Source organism: Larus michahellis, chromosome 21, assembly GCF_964199755.1.
Source record: "Larus michahellis chromosome 21, bLarMic1.1, whole genome shotgun sequence".
NCBI classification, from domain to species: domain Eukaryota; kingdom Metazoa; phylum Chordata; class Aves; order Charadriiformes; family Laridae; genus Larus; species Larus michahellis.
Window position 1 is genome coordinate 6921046 of NC_133916.1, and position 17255 is coordinate 6938300.

Here is a 17255-nt window from a genome sequence, read left to right on the forward strand (position 1 = left end):
GCTGGGTGCAGCTTTGCAGAGGAAGGATGCCTCGCGCTTATTCGTAAGCCCTCGCGTGGCTTGGGTTTTTGTTTCTCGGGATGCCATCGACTCCTAACGCTGAAAACTTTGGTCTCTGGCTGCTGGTGCTGCTCCTCAAGCGTTGAGTCCCAGCAGCAGGATCCAAAGCTGGAGAGACGCGGCATTTCCTGAGCAAGCGTCGTGCAGGCCTCGAGGAGCTGGCACAGGCACGTCACAGAGCAGAGGCTCTGAGGTGGGGAGGATTGACAAGTTTAACGTCACAAGCGTGTTTCCAAATGAATCTGTTGTGATAGGTATTAGTCATAAGTATAAACTGCAGGGAGATTTGCATTTTATTCTCTTTATCCTGCTTCAGTCCTGAACAGCCCCTTCTGCCCACCCTAATTTGGCATATTTAAGGGGATTTGCTGCATTTTTAGTAATTAAAGGTCCTAGAGGATGGTGAGCTCATTTGAATGGAACGATGCGTGTGCACACTCCGGCTCCCTGTGCCCGGATGCTCGCACACGGACGTACCCACACTTGACGTGCTGGTACGGGTCGCCCTGGCGTGGTGCTGGGTGAATCCTGGGGAGTCCGTCTGGTCTCCAGGTGTTTCGCACCCGTGTCTCTTGCGAAACCACACTCCTGCCTTTCTGGGTTTTCTTTTCTCCCCTCTAGATTTTCCGGGGGTTCTCTGCTCCTGCTGAGCCCCGGGCTGAGGGGGGCACCTTTGGGCTTGGTTTGGGAGTCGTGCTGCAGAGCTGCTTATTCGCCTCAAACGCAGCCCGACTCACATACTAATAGTCTGGATTTATCTAGTATCTGTCATACGCGGGTCCCATCGCGTTTTATGACCTTTAATTAATTAAGCTTCATAAAATCCTAATCATGCAGGAATTATTAATCCTGTTTTAAATTAACTGGCCAAAGAGAGGTGAAACTTCTCACCAGCCTGCGGATACCTGATTTGAACCCTGACGTCCTGCTGACTCCAGCCTTGCTGGAACCCAGCAGGAAAATTTGCCTCATGTGGGACTTCAGGTGAAGTCTTTAGATATAAAGTTCCTCTGCTAAATTCCCTCCCATAGCAAATGGATGCGACTCCTTTGACCCTAATCAAATCTCGCGTATCTCATACGAGGACCGAATCACGGCTCTTTCTTCCGAAACCGACATTCTCAGTAAAAGCAGAAGTGAGATTTCCCTCTCCTCCTGGTTGCTGTGCCAAAAACTTTCACATGCGTCCTTAATTCCTTTTGCACAAATGCAGAAGGCAGTCCTATTTTATCAGTCTTAGCCTGGGATTTCTTGGCATTAACTGACTTGTAATTTTCTTTGGAAGGAAAGTTTGTAAGTAGTTATTTAAAGCTCTGTTGCACCTCCCTTGCGAGGTGTACCATATACTCTGTCCTTCTCAGGAAGGAAGGAATTCTGATGAGAATGTGTGTTCTGGCTACATTTCACTGAGTCTGTGGCCAGGCAGGAGCGGGGGATAACTGGTGGCTGTTGTAAACACCACATTTTGCGTGCGTTCGTCATCTTCTAATCTTTATGATCTCTGCAATTTGATTTTGCCATGAAGGGCACTCATAGGCAGCGGTACCTGTGACCACAGGGGTGGTTACAGACAAACTGTTTCTCAGCCAGAGAGCTAATCTGCAGATTGCATACAAAAATAACCTCACATAACAGTCGTCTTTTAATTAAAAAACCTTGAACTTCTAAGTGAAAGTCTGCACTTATCGCATCCTTCCATGAAGAGTGTTAGCTGTGAGGGGAAGAAACGTATTTTGCTCAGTGAGGAAGGGCCGCTGACAGCTTAGTATGGCATTATTTTCAAGGAACAGTTTCACAAGGACTGGAGATGCCTCTCTTACTGAAACAGCCCATTCTAATACCATTTTTGCCAAAGACTGCAGTAGCTGGGACACAATGTCTGTTGTTACACTGTGTTGATGTGCCACGATGCCCTCAAGTGCTGCTCGCAAGAGGTGGCCCTGACAGCGACTGGGAAGTGAGACTGGTTCCCGTGTTTCTTGCGTTTTATGTGAAGCTCTAATTACGTGTTGCGTGACCTTGGGCAAATCCGTATCTTCCCTCTGCCACGGGGCAGAGCAGAAGGGGAGACGTTCCTGTGTTCACTGGCACCGGCCACCTTCATATTGATGGGACGGAGCTGGTCACCCTTCCTGCCTATATGGTGCCTTGTGGTCTGGCTGTAGCTGGGAGAAGGAGAGGCTTTTCCGAGCGGGAGGCTTGGCTTGGGGAGGGAAGAGCCTCCTGGCCCCGGGAGCAGGAGCCTGAGCCCGGCAGAGGCAGCCAAGCCAGCGCGGGAGGGGGGGTTTCTTGCTTCTCCTCCCAGCAAGAGGAGTTATTTCCCTGTGTCACGGCCCCAGTGCCGACCCTGATGGGCGCTGTACTGATTTCGTCACTGTCTTTGAACTCAGTGTGGTTCAGGCTCTCGCCTCAGTCAGGCTGTGCAGACTGGCACTGTTGGCTTCTCTCGTGTTTGCCGTAGCTCTCGTTCTGTGCCCTTCCCTGGGAAGACATGAAGAGCTGTTGAGTGTCCTAGACAAGGGATACGTAGCCCTCTCTTGCTGGTTATGAGTTGATGCTGAAAGGCTAAACCCCCACAAAGAAAACAGCAGTATAATATCGTATGTCCTCTGCGCAGTGGTTTGGTTTCATGCTTATTATAATCCACATGAGTCTGTGGAATTAATCATAATGCCAGCGCTCCCATCCAGCTGCCTCAAAGCTCTTTTCAGACATTAGTCACATTAGTCTCCTCGTCGCGGTCTGAGGTGAGAAAATGCTGGCTGTTATCAGCCTCGTGTGGCTGAGAAAGCTGCTGGTTGGAGGGGAATGCGTAAAAACACCCCGGCGTCCTGCGCAAGGGCTGGGAGTCGAGTCTCGGCTTCCTGCTCCTTGCCCGGGGCTTTGTGGGGGCCAGCAAAGGGCGAATGGCCGGATCCCACCCGCTCCAGGAGAAGTTCCGATTTGCCTCTGGAGCGGGGGTCAGAGCTGCTAAGGGATGTGAAATATTCTCTTGGGTTTTCTTCAGTTCCCTCCTTCCTAAATTTGTTGTCTATGCTCTGTCACACCAGAACAGAATACACGACACAAATCTCAGTCGTGGACCATTGCAGGAGTCGTCCTGTCATGGTTCAACCCAGGCACCAAACCAGGACCCCTCCAGAGCCCCGCCATGTGCCACAGTCACCAGCGTCTGGCAACAGTTCAGAGAAAAACTTCTCCGCAGTTTTGCCATAAGTACAGTTTTTCTTGCCTTTTCTGCACTGAACAGTATTTATGTGCTCAGGGTGACTCTCCAGCTCTCAATATGTGCTGACAAATATTTCTGTGGGGTCACGTCACCTTGAGAAATATGCTTTGCTACACGGAGCTGCTCACCCAGCGTTGTTTTCTGTCTGAGCTGGGCCCCGGACATTAATCTTATGGCACTGCCGAGATCGGTATCTGCTGAACGCTGTTTATAAGATTAAAGGGATATTATGAGTAACAAGTTCTGTTTAGCTCTTTGATGCTATTTCTGTGCCAAAACATCTGAAGTGGAGCTGAATGGGTCATAAAAGACTCCAGAAACCAAATATTTAGCCAGGGGTTTTGTAGCTGTTGAAATGAGTTAATGACGTGATGTCGGTGTCGGCCGTGGAGCACCCGGCGGAGATGGGGAGGCGCTCGTGGCGCTGCGGTGCAGGGGGCTTGTCCTGCTGGTGACGGGGATGAAGCGGTGTGATGCAGGTGGCAGGGTCCACGTCTGAGGACACTGCCCTTATTTTCTGTCTCGTGCCCTCTGCGTAGGATTGGAAAGCGTTTGTGGTATGGAAAACCAGCGCTGCACACCTTTGCGTTCTCTTTCCATTTCTCCCTATCCCACCTTGTTCCATGGCAGAAACAATCTCGTCTCCGTCCCGCCCGATACGCGCTACCTTTGGCAGAACCCGTACTGGGGAGTTCAGGGAAAATTAAACATTTTGTTATTTATATCCCTGTGGTGATCCCTGTACACTCGAGTCATGAGATCTGATTACACTTACATTAGCATGTTAATAATTCATCAAATTATCCAGACTCTTAAATCCAGATACACAGGGCATTGTCAGTAGTAATAGTCTTCATCTGTACTTGTTTCTGGCCATTGGTCTGTTTTAAACAGGTTTCACTTTTCTTACTGCTTCGGGCGTACTCGGGAGACTTTTCTTGTCTCTCACGTTTCTACAGTGTCGGGAACTAGAGCTGGGAATGTTTCCCATTACGTCTGTAAATGAAGCTTCTCTATATGTAAGCATGTGTGTATTCATATGCACACAAATATACACGTGTATGTATGTTACTCAGCCTATCTTTAAACACCCACAAATTTAGATTTTATTAAGTCAAAAAGCTGCACAGGCTGGAAATGGGAGGCTCCAAGCTAAATTATGTCAATGATTTTTGATAGCAGTGAACCCAGAGACTCACAAAATAGGAATTTTATAATTAGAAATACTGTTTTGAAATTTTTTGAGAAACTGCTAGATCATACTGATAACCTTGGATTTTATTTGAAAAAGGAAGATTAACATCCTGATCACAAGGAGTAATTGTTACAATATTTCACATTGCGCTGAAGCTTATTGCTAAAATCCTCTGTTTGACACTGGTGAATATTCTGCTATTTTATCATACGCTGACTGGCATAGGAAATGTAGAATTCTGTCAGGAGTGAAAAGTAACAGCGGTTTTCATTTCAAATAAATAAATATATAAAGGCAGACATTACTCAAGCTACCTGGGCTCTGCTGTACCGGGGTTTTCCTTGTGCCTTTTGGGCACCGTGGAGGGAGAGCTGCCGGCGGGTCAGGAGCCAGCGCAGCAGAGAAGCCTCGTTACTTTCCCTATGAACTCGATAACCTTCATCGTCATTAAGACTTATCTAGTACTTGATAAAAAATGTCCCAAATTCTACAGTAGAAAGAAAAAACTGTGTTAAAGTTAAGGAAGTTGCTGACAAAGTGGGTCGTTAATAATGTTCCGAGGCCTTTGTACAGAGGTGGCCGGGGATAAACTCTCAGTCAGAAGCTTGTAATTTCCTGGGTTTTGTCATATTAATGCAGATTCTTAACCTCAAGGATTTTGTTTGTGAAACATTCTGTTAGGTTTAATTGCCTGCTTCTCTCTTATAAATCTGATCTGATAATGGAAGTTTTAGAGGCAAATTCATTTTGTTGAAATAGATTTTTATTTTTTTCCTCTATCTCTTTCCATTGTATTATGAATCCAAAAGGAGGGTGATGCAGCTAAGTCACACTGAAATGTTCTCATCTGCTCTGATGTTGGACACAGGGCAGGTTCCTGAACACAAAAAAACACGGCAGCCTCTCCCCCCGTGCACTTCCCAAGTCCATCTCTAATTGCTACAACGAACACAGCTAACGAAGAGCCAGAACCCCCCAGGCAGCCCTTTGCACACCCGGCTCTCTCCCTAAATCCCGTGCTGTGCATTTCCGTCTGCATCGCTCTCCTGTAGGACGCAGAACTGGAGCAATATTCTCATACTAAGCACCGGTGCCACTGAATGCCAGCCCTCCATGGATGGACGTCGTTTGAAAGGTGGAGCAGAGAAACCGCAGTGAGAGCTCAGAGCGAGCCCGGCTCTCGGCTATTTTGATGCCATTACTGTCCACAGGCGCAGGCAGCCCCGGCCTTTGCTTTGACAAAGCATGCAAAAAATGTATTTTTTATAATCAGTTTGTCTCCCTTGACAGAACTGATTAAAAATAGCTTTTCTTTTTCAGCCGTGGTAATGCTTTTTTTTTTTTTTCCCCACGTTGCCTTGATAAGGACCCAGTGAGTTTGTAAGGAAAAAGTTATACAAGAAAATAAATGGGGTTTCTCCTCTTCCCCCCCTCAGCATACACGCTGCCACGTCAATGCATAAGTATCCATTAATTTTACACCTGTTTTCTTTGAACCATTATTTTACTCTTCTCCTAATGTTTTAATGTGTCCCCTGGGATAGCGATTCTCTTTTCTGGAGAGCCACGAGGTCACAGCGAAGGTCTGATGCTCCAAAGTGTGCCTGGGATGCTTCAGCCCCTGGTTACTGTCCTTCTCAACCGTGTCTCTCCCTGTCTGCTCGGACTGTTTCTGCATGAGCTTTGTCAGCACCTCAACATTTTGAGTAGCGTATTCATGCTCTTTGCATGGCCATAATGCTAATTCTCTCCAGCCTGTTTTCTGCCGGGTAGGTCTGTTACGCGGTTGCTGAGTCCTCCAGCAGTTCCTACTGAGGAGATTGCTCTCCTGGTGCCTGGAGTGAGCCTCAAAACTGTTGTGATGTAAGATGTCTTTCAGTTACAACCCTCAATCTTTATTATAATGGTTCATTTTGTTAATTACAAAATGATAACCACAGTGCTTTTAGTGAGAACGGCAGCCCGTCCCCACGTCAGTGTTTCCGAGCTACAAAGAAAGGCAAACAGGCGTCACCCGTAGCACCCTGTCCTAACCGCAGGGACACGCGTGGCTGTTTCACACCTGCTCTTCCACATGAAACCTGCCATGGCACATGGTTAAACACAACGTTTACAGTTACCAAGTGGAATTAGTCTGTGTGGAAGCCTGAAAGCTGTTAATGTCCTTGCTGTGTTGAAGGTTACCCAGCAGAGAGCACTGGGTTCAGACCTGGGCTCTAACCATCATTCTTGGGTTAAAGCTGAAGGTTCTCCTGTCCCAGTGTCCCCAGACGCACGCCGTGAAGCAGGGAAATGGCTGATGGGGGGCTCGGCTGTTCCCTGGCCAAGTGACACCGCCCGGAGCCGGTGCAGGTGTTTTTGCTTTGCTGTCCGCAGGGTAGACGTGCCCACGGTGTGGTGGGACCTGCCGGAACGTTGGGGTTTTGTGGAAGGGAAGGGGATGAGAAGTGTCGTGAGTTTGTGTACGTATTCTTCATGTAGCGCACTGGGAAGCCTTAAAGAGCCTTTCAGTAAACCCCCCTCGCCTTGTCTCCTGAGAAGAAAAGGAATAGCCAACTCCCTGCTTCTTCCATTCCAACAACGGGCAATTTTCTGTTCAGCTCTTTCCCAAGATGTTGTAAATCCCACCTTCTGCTTTTTCAAATAAAATCCCATTTTTACCTCTAAGGAAAGCCATTTGAAACGTACTTAGCAACCGTCAGAGTCTATTTTTAGCTTCTATCAGGGTGTAATGTACAAAATGTAATAATCTCACGCTTGAAGCTTTTTTCCCTTCCTCCCAGAGATGTGAAACTGCTGCAGTTGAATAAGAGTGGGAGAAACTGTATATCTCAGCTTTGCCCAGAACTCGTTCTCTCTCTCTGTGTCTCAGTGTCTCCAGTTGTTCACGTTCACCTTTAGCAGTATGGTTATTTATGGGCAAACCCAGCCACTGTGAATGTGCTGAACGAGGTAAACTGAGTGTACGTTTTTAGATTCCTCTCTGACCACGGAGCTCGTTGTCACGGATATTTGTAGGACAGGGAACAAAGAGTCTAGAAAGAGAATGAATAAACCCCTCCGTGACTCCACGAAGGTGGGGGACTAAAGGGACTGCTTGACGAACGAAGAGTGACTTCAGCCCCTCCTCAGCTCGTGGACCTGCAAAACTGGGCTGTTGATATTCACCTTGGTCCTAAGCTATACTTTCCCTTTTCTACAAATGTACTGCACTCCCTCCGATCCCGGGAACAGGGCACTGGCTGGAGATGTCGGGTCTGCGGAAGCTCTCGGGGGGTGCGTGGGGAAGACACATCTTCTGTTAATCTGTCCGCGTTCTCGGAAGCGAAGTAGGAAGGATGATCTTACGACTGCAGAACTGGGTTGGGACACGAGCGCTCCCAAATTACTGCTGCGGTATACTGCGTGAGACCTTGGCTAAATCATTAAAGTCATTAACCTTCGTGTGATTTAGTTCATCACTTTCAGCTCATATTTCTATCCTTTTTTTCCAACTCTTAGACAAGGCTGTAATAAAGACAAAGTTTGTCTGTCACGATGTTCATACGCCTCAGGGCAGCAGTCCGGGGGTAAGCTCCTGAGGCCGCTTAGCAGCCCGGAGCCTTTCTTGGGTGCATCTAGCCCTCCTCTTTGTATCGGTATTGTCTTACTAAAATGAGTCCTTCGAGCCTAGGCTGTTATGATTTAATGCTATTGTTTGGTAAGTCTGGAAGGCCTCATCCAGCTTGATGCTATTTGTTTGTGGCGGCGTACCTAAGCCATCAGATGTGGAGAAGCTGACCACAGCTTTGGTCCATGCCTACAGACGTGTATGTAAGTGTCAGTATTCACCACAGCTCAGACAGGAATATTAGACAGAGGGGAAGCCTGCGAAGGGCAGAGGCCTTTCCCTGGAGCCCCGGGATGACGGTTCTGTGCCGTCTATTTCCTATCACTTTGTTCGTTCCAGTTTTGAATGGCAGAAGTGATGGGGCTCCCATTGCTCCCTTCTGGAGATCAAGTGACCTCCTGTGCCAGATCAGAAATAGACTTTAAATAATTCATTGAATAAAGTCTAGGATTTTGGTAAATGTCTGTCTGATTCTCCTTGCTCTCTATTATTCCTGGCTTTCCCTACCAACCCATAGAGCACGCAGTCATATCCCTCCTGTCATCACATCTACATTGCCTCCTTTCGCTCACAGATCATCACGTTTCTTTGAGCATTAGTTGAATTTTTCCTTTTTCTCTTGAATGGGGGAATTATTTTACCTAATAATAAGGCTTTGATTTCCCCATTCGAGCGTGCTTTGCTCTGATCTGAAAGAGGACACACACATTAACTTCCTCCGCGTGGGACTCGCCTTACATCAGAAGTCAGCATGTTAAAGCAAATTGCATGGTACTGTAAACATCTAGAATCAAGCTCTGTTCTCATTTGTATCCGTGCAATCACGCTGAGTAAAATTCAGCCCGTAGAGCTTAAAGACATGCGCTTTTAATCCTGTGCGTTTTGTAAGACTAATAACCTGCTTGGAGGCTCGAGGGCACACAGCCTGATGGGACAGGGTGAGGCAGGGTAGCAAAGCACGAGGCAGAGTTCTGAAACATAATTCTGGATGGGAGAGAAATATAGGGAATGCGTTAATATTCCTTAATTCCAAGCACTCTTGCAATCATGTCCTCATTACCGAAAGGGATGAATTTGTTTATGCTGTTTAGCTTCAGGCTGGAGGGGAACATGAGATACGTTTCCTTGCAAAGATACATTCCTATTTTATTTGATGGTCTGAAATTAAATCAGAAGGGATGTTATTTGATCAGTGAGAAAAGAAAAAAAGAAGGAATAAACAGGCATGCAATAAATTCGTGGTTGGCAGTATGTGACATATGAGGTCCCCTGGGAGGTTAGGAACCATGTGGAGAGCATCGGGCTCGGACTCTCTTCCCGCGTGGCGCAGGTTTCAACACCTGAGACGGGATTCCTGAACGGCCTCGCGTGTGCGCACCCTGCCTCGGGGAGACGCGAAACTGGAACACTTTCTTTTCTTCTTTTTTTTTTTTTTTTAAGTTGGTACAAACTCGCAATTATTTATTTCTGTCACAGTTCTACTGACTGTCTTGCTTGTGGTGAAGCTGGGCCAGAGACTTACACCAGGCTAAGCAGGAATAAAATGCATCTTCCTTTAAGCATCCGCAAAACCTTGCGTGAGCTCCAATTTTCTCCACTGGATGAAACAGTTACTCCAGGATGCTGTGGTGAATTTGCAAGTCATTAGTTAACTTGCCAAGCTATTTTGCCTTTTCTCTTTATCGTAGAGATTAAAACCAAAGAGGTACGTGCATAGAGAAACAGCGGAGTCCTGGTGGTGGCACCTGCCTGAATGTTTCTTGTTCTGTGGCTGCAATAGACTTGTTTTTTCTTTTGACAATGATTATTTTTTTTGTAATGTAACCCTACTAGTTTGTGTGGATTATAGCATTCCTGGTGGGTGTGTGTATACAGGAGAAAAAGAAGCTGGAGTCAAACCCAGAGCCCTTTAAGTAACAAAACAAAACCACAAAAGTAGAATTGCATTGTAGCTTGTTTAAGCCTCACCGAAATTTCCATTGTGCAAGCATTTAAATGTAGTTACTGTGGCACATCTCATTTTACTTTATTCCCTGGTGGATGTTTCCCTGAGAATGTGGTACAGATGCTGAACAATAAAGCCTATTGCAAATTGCTTTCCAACTGCTAGGTAATTACAGCAGATTTTATGCTAAATGTAAAGAATGTACTGCTATTTTTTAATAAAGGGAACATCGTTTCTTATCTGATGTTTTAATACTGTCTCATTTGTCTTACTTTCCAGCTGAAGGATAACTTCCAGTTGTTCCCACCCAGGCGGAGCTGCCGGCATGCCTGCCTTTCCATGTTCTCCTCCAGAATCTGCACGTTACGCTGATCAGCTGGAGGTTCAGACCCTCGTGTGTTCAGTAAGTAACTTTAAATATTTAATATGACTACACTGAGGCCATAGAGCATGTTTCTATCTGTACTTGTTACCAAACTGGACAGAATATTTGGTTTCCGCAGGCTTCAAGGATTAACTCCGCGTTTTGTCACATTTGCTAGTGTTTACAAACACAACCAGTGACGTTATAATCTCTCCTGTACCAGGCAGGGTAAACATGAAGCTCCTCGTCCCTTCTTACAGGGAGGTTTCTCTCATCGCCTCTGCACACAAACGAGCATCCTGTGCTGCAGGAGGAGCGTCGGTGTTTCCTCTGCGCCGCAAAATGGCTGGGCTGGGTGGGATTTGTTTCTTGGGGAGACACCACCAGCAGAGTGGGGTTCGGGGGAACCTGCTTCTCGGGATATGGAGAAATTCAATGTCAAGCGTGAGCCGTGCTGTACAGCGTGGCGTAGGCACTGCCCTCCCAGCCCCGTCCCTGGCAGAGCTCGCTGACCCTGCTGTCTCGGAGCTGGGTCGGTGCAGTCTGGGGGACGCAGGAGCTGGGGAGTGGTCAGGGATGTGTGCCTGAGCCGAAACGCGTTGGAAACCGAGGGGGAAGTCGGTTCCTGGAGAAAAGGAGCTGCCCGTGTGTCAGTGCACGCAGGCGTGGGCTTGCTGCATTGCTGTGGGCGAGGGCAGAGAGTGTGGCCAAGGCCTCGCTGTTGGGTATGACTCCTTCTCCAGGGCCCGCTAATCAAAACCTCCTGCCGTTAGCAATGCTTTGTCATACTCTTGCGGTGAGCACCTAGGTCTTGTCACAGCAGAGATGACAATGTCGCTGAGCTTGGCACGAGGCCAGGGGAGGGATGCTGCTGCCGGCCCTTGGTCGGGGGATGGCTACAGACTCTTGCTTTCCTCGTGCCACCCTCGGAATAAATATTCTCCCTCCTTTTCATCCCTGCTGTTGGCGGTTAGGGAGAGCACATCCCCCTGGGCCGGGGAGAGGATGTGCAGCGTTAATGGGTTGATGTAGTAATTGCTTTGAGGGCAGTGGAACACGATGGTTCCAGAAACTCTGTTATCGTTGCTGCTCTGCTCAGGCTTCTTTGGTCAAGTCAGAGGTACCTGCTCAGCCCCGGGCTCCTGGAACGCAGCTGTGTCTGCTGTGCTGGAGCAGGGGCTGAGCCTGGGTTGGCCTCTGCCGGCAGCCCGGGGCGGGCAGGGTGCGGGGCTGGCGGAGGTGGCAGCTCCAGTGTCCCCGTCCCACTCCCCCCGCTGCCTGGCCTTCCATTGCAAACGGCGAGGGTTTGGGGCTGGGATCAGCTGCACTTGCAAGTTTGCACCTGGGATCTATTGTAAGCTGCAACTGAAATGTGTTTTAAAAATGTGTCAGTCATTAGAATCTAAAAATTGATCTGAGCCCACACAGGGAGCAAGTGCATAAGAGTGAATCAGAGTAACACGTTGATTCAATGTAGTATCTGAGAGAGTGGAGTTACTGCATTATAACCCCTGAACTGATGGGAAAAAATAGGATATAAAATCAATCCTAACATCTAGGAATCTGCATTTCTAAACTGCATGGGAATCAGGAAAACCTAATTTAAAGATGTCTTCCAAGAGAAAGGTGCAAGTGTGAAACAAAATATTTAATATTTCTGCGAAGGAGGGAAATAGTCATGGAGAGGCCATTGAGACTATTGTATAAAATAATGTTTACAGTTCTCTTGGGGGAAAAAAGAAAACAAATATAAACAAATTAGCCTAGCTAGTAAACCAGAATTTGGTGTTTAATTCTGTGCAATTACTTTGACATCTAGTGTGATAATAGAGAAAAATTATAAGAATATGAAAAAGTAAAGGTAGCCAAGGGGAAAATTAGTAGCGCGTTCATGCATTTCTGTGTCCAGAAGTAGTAAAACCTGAAGCTGTAGCACTGGAAAATGGAACTTTTATCAAAGTCTGTAAGTGCCGTCGATGCTGGTCACTGAGAGACCTCAGAGGAGCTGGAAAAGCCCTGGGCAAATCTTTGGAGAAATCTGATTATAATTTGAAAACTTAAAGGGCAACTCTTAGCGGCAGGAGAAGGATGCTCCCTAGCCACGGCCACCAGGAGCGTCCCGCGGCCGGCGGAGCAGTGCCGTGAGCAGGTCAGACACACTCCCCACGGCAGCGCCGGGCCTCCTCGCACCCCCGCGGGTCTGGGACGTTCCCCGAGTCGCCCGGTGCTTTCTGGTGGGGGTTTTAGTCATGTGCTGCAAGTACCTTTGCAGCGGCTCCCTGACAAGAGGTGGGATGGTGTGCGGGATGTGTTTAATAACTGGTTAGCTATTCTTAGAGAGCTGCGTGCTGGTAAATGTGCGGCAGCAGCCGTCTGTGGTGCCAGAATCTGCAATAAACGTGTGTGCACTAGGGCTGGGCGAAAACCGCTCTCAGGTCTCTGTGGGTATTCTAGGGAGCTCTAAACAGAATCTGCTCTGTTACTCTTTATGACCTTCTTTATCTATTTCCCATTAACTTTTATATGGCTGATTGATGGGAATGCAGAAGCAGAGAGGTGCAAACACCGCAGTGTGATTAGTGCCGAGGTTCCCAGCTCCTGTTAACCTGCTGCCCAGACAGAGGAGCACCACCAGATGACTCCTCTGGGTGATTCTCCCTGGAGATCCCTGGGTGTCCTGCAGCAGACCTTCCGGAGCTTGGGAATGCCAAGGCCCGTCGGCATCCACTGACGTGACAAGCAGCTCTGGTCGGCAGCCAGAGGTCTGACCTGCTCCCTGCCCCGTGCTGGCAGAGGCAGCAGATAAGACTCAGTAAGACAAGAAGAGATGAGGTAAGACGAGGTGAGATCAGATGAGACGAGGGATAGCTCTCCCGCACTCCCACCAGGTGACATTATGTTCAAAGCAGATACCCACGCGGCTCGGGAGGCAACAGGAACCCTGTCCAGATACTTTCTGACTTCCAGTAACACCACTGAGTAGTTGAAATGTGCAATTTAACATATGGCTAATAAACTACTAATTAAAACAAATAGGAAACAGTCAACTAATCGAATCTCCTTGTTGCCATATGGCAAAAATCCCTGGCAGCCTCCGGGAGAGGAGTCACCCAGCCTGGGGTACGAACAGGGACCCAGTGACTCAGCGGGGGATTAGGGTGAAGCGGGGAATTCAGGATGATTACTCATCTAGTCTCAAACACAACAATCTCCTTTTCTCTGTTCCTTTGGTTGCCGTGAGGCTTTATCACCTCCCGTCCTTTCCCTGGCATGACCGGCACGATGGGGCTGGCTCCTGCCCAGCCCCGCGGCTTTCCTGGCCCCCGCTCCCAGTGACGGGCCAGCGGGAGGAGAGGGACCACTGGGCAGGCTGCGGGGGCAGCTGAGGTGTCCTCGACTGCAGCATCTTCCCAGGTGCTTTCACCTGCATCCCGGCTGCCGAGAGGAGTGTTTGAGAAAAGTCTTGTAAATGCGTGTGTAAATACCTGTGGGCGATCACTTGGGAAGCAAGTGGATGCTCGGCATCCCGGCAAGCGGAGCCGGTACGCTGCGGCTGGGGCTGCCCGGCATCCCAGCAGCGTCCCAGGCTTACAGAGGAGAGGGATGTTACTGGGGAAGAGCTTGACAGCAATCCACAGGCTGGGATTTGCCTGCTCGGTGTTTTGGTTGAGAAGTGCTGCGTGCTAACGCGTGTGGCAGGAGAGCAGCCGGGTTGGGGATAATTTACAAGCAGGAAAAAGGGCTCTGAATGATTCAGCGAGAATTATCTCTGCTCCACGCATGGTCTCGACACCGTGTATGAGTGAGAAAGACATCAGCTCCGGAGCTGGGAGGGTATTTAAGTCTCTCTGGCCCATTACATCTTTGGCATTTCTATCTAGAATGCTGACAGTAGGTTCAGTTATTGCGGTGACACAGTGATAGGCTTTTTAGTATAAAGAACAGTGTATAGTGACGCTGTGTAGTGTTTTACATATGGTAAGTGATTATCATCAGACTGTCCTATAGGGAGAGAAGGATGGTTAATTAAGCTACATCTTCATCCATGATACGAATTATGAACAAAACAGGATGTTTCCCCTGTCTCTTTTATTAACTTACTTTGTCTGTGTAACGGCAGCAGCTGGATGACTCACAACCTTTGCTGAGGCACAAAGATACTGTGGTCACATAGGCTCCAGAGCAGAGGAGCACCTTGAACCCACCCAGCCAAACCCCTGCTTTAGCACAGTGCATCATTTTCTGCATGTTTGTACCCCAGAAATTTAATTTGAAACCATTTTCAACAGATGAGCTCTAAACTGGCATGATAAGAGACAATATAGATAGTAAATCCTCCTCTGAGTCACGAAAGCTGTGTGTCCCTTTCTAAATTTATGCGTTCCTATAGAAGGTATCTTTTATCCTCTCTTGGATAGTACTTTCTAGTTCTTAAATGGAATCATCATTTATAAAGAAGCTGTAACTGGGCTTTTTAACACCCTTTACCCTTGTCTTGGTTCAGATTTAAGTCACGTCACCAGGGGATATGAATGCAATGAAAACTCGGTGTTAACAGATCACAGCCATGAGATGCAGGAAAGGTCATTTTCTATGGGGAGGTGAGGTCAAAGGTGACCGAGACATGGATGGTGGGAAAGATTTCTGCAGCGAGAACTCATTACAGAGTTTTATTTGACATCTTTTTGCAGATGGCGACTGGGAGACAAAGCTTGATAATTCTTCGTGAAGTGACAGAATTATAGCAAAATGTAAGGAAAGTGACTTAACTGCCACAGGGAAATGCTGGGCCGAATCCATCGAGACCCTCAGTGTCCCCATCATCATCCAGCAAAGCACTTAAGCACCTGCTTTACTGTAAGCACCGTTTAAATCAATGCTGATTTGCTTTGCTGAATGAGGAACAGAGTTCGGCGTAGTTCAGGAGTCAGTCAGCCCCTGTTTTGCATCTGCACAGTGGGTCCCTTCCACTTGCCCGTCCTCTCCTCTTGAACTGAGACCTCTGGAGCAGAGAATGTCTCTTGGCAACTACTGGCAGCATCCCTAGCAGCCTGGTACCGGAGAAAAAGAGTAAACCAAGTCACCTAGTAAATAACCGTAGTAAAAAGAGGTCACTGAACTTGACAGAAAACACTGTTTTTTCAAAATTAAGCAAATTATTCACGGGCCCATTCTAGTTATGGCATGTCTGCACTAGGTGGGTGGTTTGCCTTTTGCTGCTGAACAGCCAGCACCAGGGTGATCACAGTGTTCCCTTTTTGCCTTAAAAGCTGTTAATGAATCCCTGATCTCCTACAGCCCCTCTTGTGTTAATTTACGAGTGCATTCTGCCTTGCTTCTCCTACTGGGCATTTTGGTGCCCAGAGTCTGGCAAGACTTCTGAAATTAATAACTTTCTCTTATAAACAGCTATAAATATCACTGCTGGTCTATGAGCGATGGGTTATATAGGAAAGGGATATCCTCCCCCCACTGATCGGTTGCAGAGGCTTTATGAGAACGCTGTGCAATTGTATATATATAGAGAGATATATCTATAGATAAATATGACACACAAAATTACCTTCAATGAATGTGAAACTGCAGAAGGGTAATTTAGTCACGTTAAATAAGTCTTATCCCCCAGGAATGGACTTTCTGTGGTTGGACCTTGAGCTTTCACTGGCATCCAAAACTTAGCTGCTATCTCTTCTTCCCAAGCTCGCATAGAAGCCAAATGCTTAAACCTACGCCATATGCTCTCTTTTAGATTTTGCTTTTGGACAGAAGTCAGGTCCCTAGCGATTGCCTCCTAAGTGGGCCAGACAAGCAGGGAGCCGGCAGGACGCCGTTGCAGGCAGGGCTGCCCTCCCACAGGAGCCGCAGGAGATTTAATTTTCCTCCCGAGGGTGCGTCTCGGCCCTGGGAGGGATGAGACAGGCTGGTTTTTCACTTGGCGCAGGGTTAGCACCAGTCACGCTACCTGGGGCCGGCGCTGGGTTCAGAGGAGTCACCCAGCGGGAGCCGCGTCTGTCTGACAGCAGCTCCCAGGTCTGCTCACAAGCCATAGGAGCTTTGGGAAGCCTCGGCAGCCGCCTTGTTCCCTGTCCCCGCGGTCCGAAGCCTGAGCAGGGCTGAGCCACGTTTGTGCTGCGGGAGCTGCCTGTGCCGCCCGTCCCCGCGGGCAGAGCGGGCCCCTCCGGCCAGGAGGCAGCGGCTGCGTCGGCCTCCCACCGAGCCCAGCGCTCTGCTCCCGCTCCCCAAGGAGCGTCTGAAAGGGAAACAGCACGGCTCAGGCTGATCGGGACCTGGAAAAGTGCGCAGGGATTGGTATTGCGACAGATCTGTGCTAGGAACAGCATAATCCCTCGCGAGTTATCCTGAGAGACCCTGCCTGGAGCTGCAGCCACAATTTTCTGTACGTGCCTCTGCCCCTCCTCAGCGCTCTCTGCCCACTTGCAGGCCAGACCTTCTGCTTTATGGTTTTGCTTGTTCCTACCCTACCTTTTAAGGGATCCTGCCCACACTAGTTTCTCATCAGGGTTCAGAGTGCTTGTAATCAGCCCTCTGAGATTAATTGGAGACCAATGAAGATTCAGTCATTTCATGGCAATCGTTTCTAAGGCATTACAGACAGAGTCCTCAGCTGGGGTCTAACCGCTTCTCACTTAGACCTGCCCCAAAGTGCTGGTCTGATGGGGAACGTCCATAGCGTGTCTGTGGTGCTTTATGCGATTTAACTGCCCGGGGTTGTAGCTAAGGTTCCGGAATATTTGTAACTGGTGCTAAAACCGCTTGGCTCATTGTTCTCCTTCCCTGTGCATGTTACTTTAGAAAGAGCCTGGGTGAGTGTATAGGGGCTCTGCCAACGCA

General features: G+C 48.3%; 1 protein-coding gene and 1 long non-coding RNA gene across 7 annotated transcripts in view; one reads left to right on the plus strand and one right to left on the minus strand.

Moving 5' to 3' along the window:
* KCND3 (potassium voltage-gated channel subfamily D member 3) overlaps nucleotides 1-17255 on the minus strand; it is a 121420-nt gene that overhangs the window by 62739 nt on the left and 41426 nt on the right. The window lies entirely within an intron of this gene.
* LOC141733511 (uncharacterized) overlaps nucleotides 1-17255 on the plus strand; it is a 101612-nt gene that overhangs the window by 54435 nt on the left and 29922 nt on the right. For both annotated transcript variants that reach the window (XR_012584321.1, XR_012584322.1), the window contains exon 3: nucleotides 10319-10442. This is a non-coding gene — a long non-coding RNA (uncharacterized LOC141733511). The remainder of the gene's footprint in view (nucleotides 1-10318; nucleotides 10443-17255) is intronic.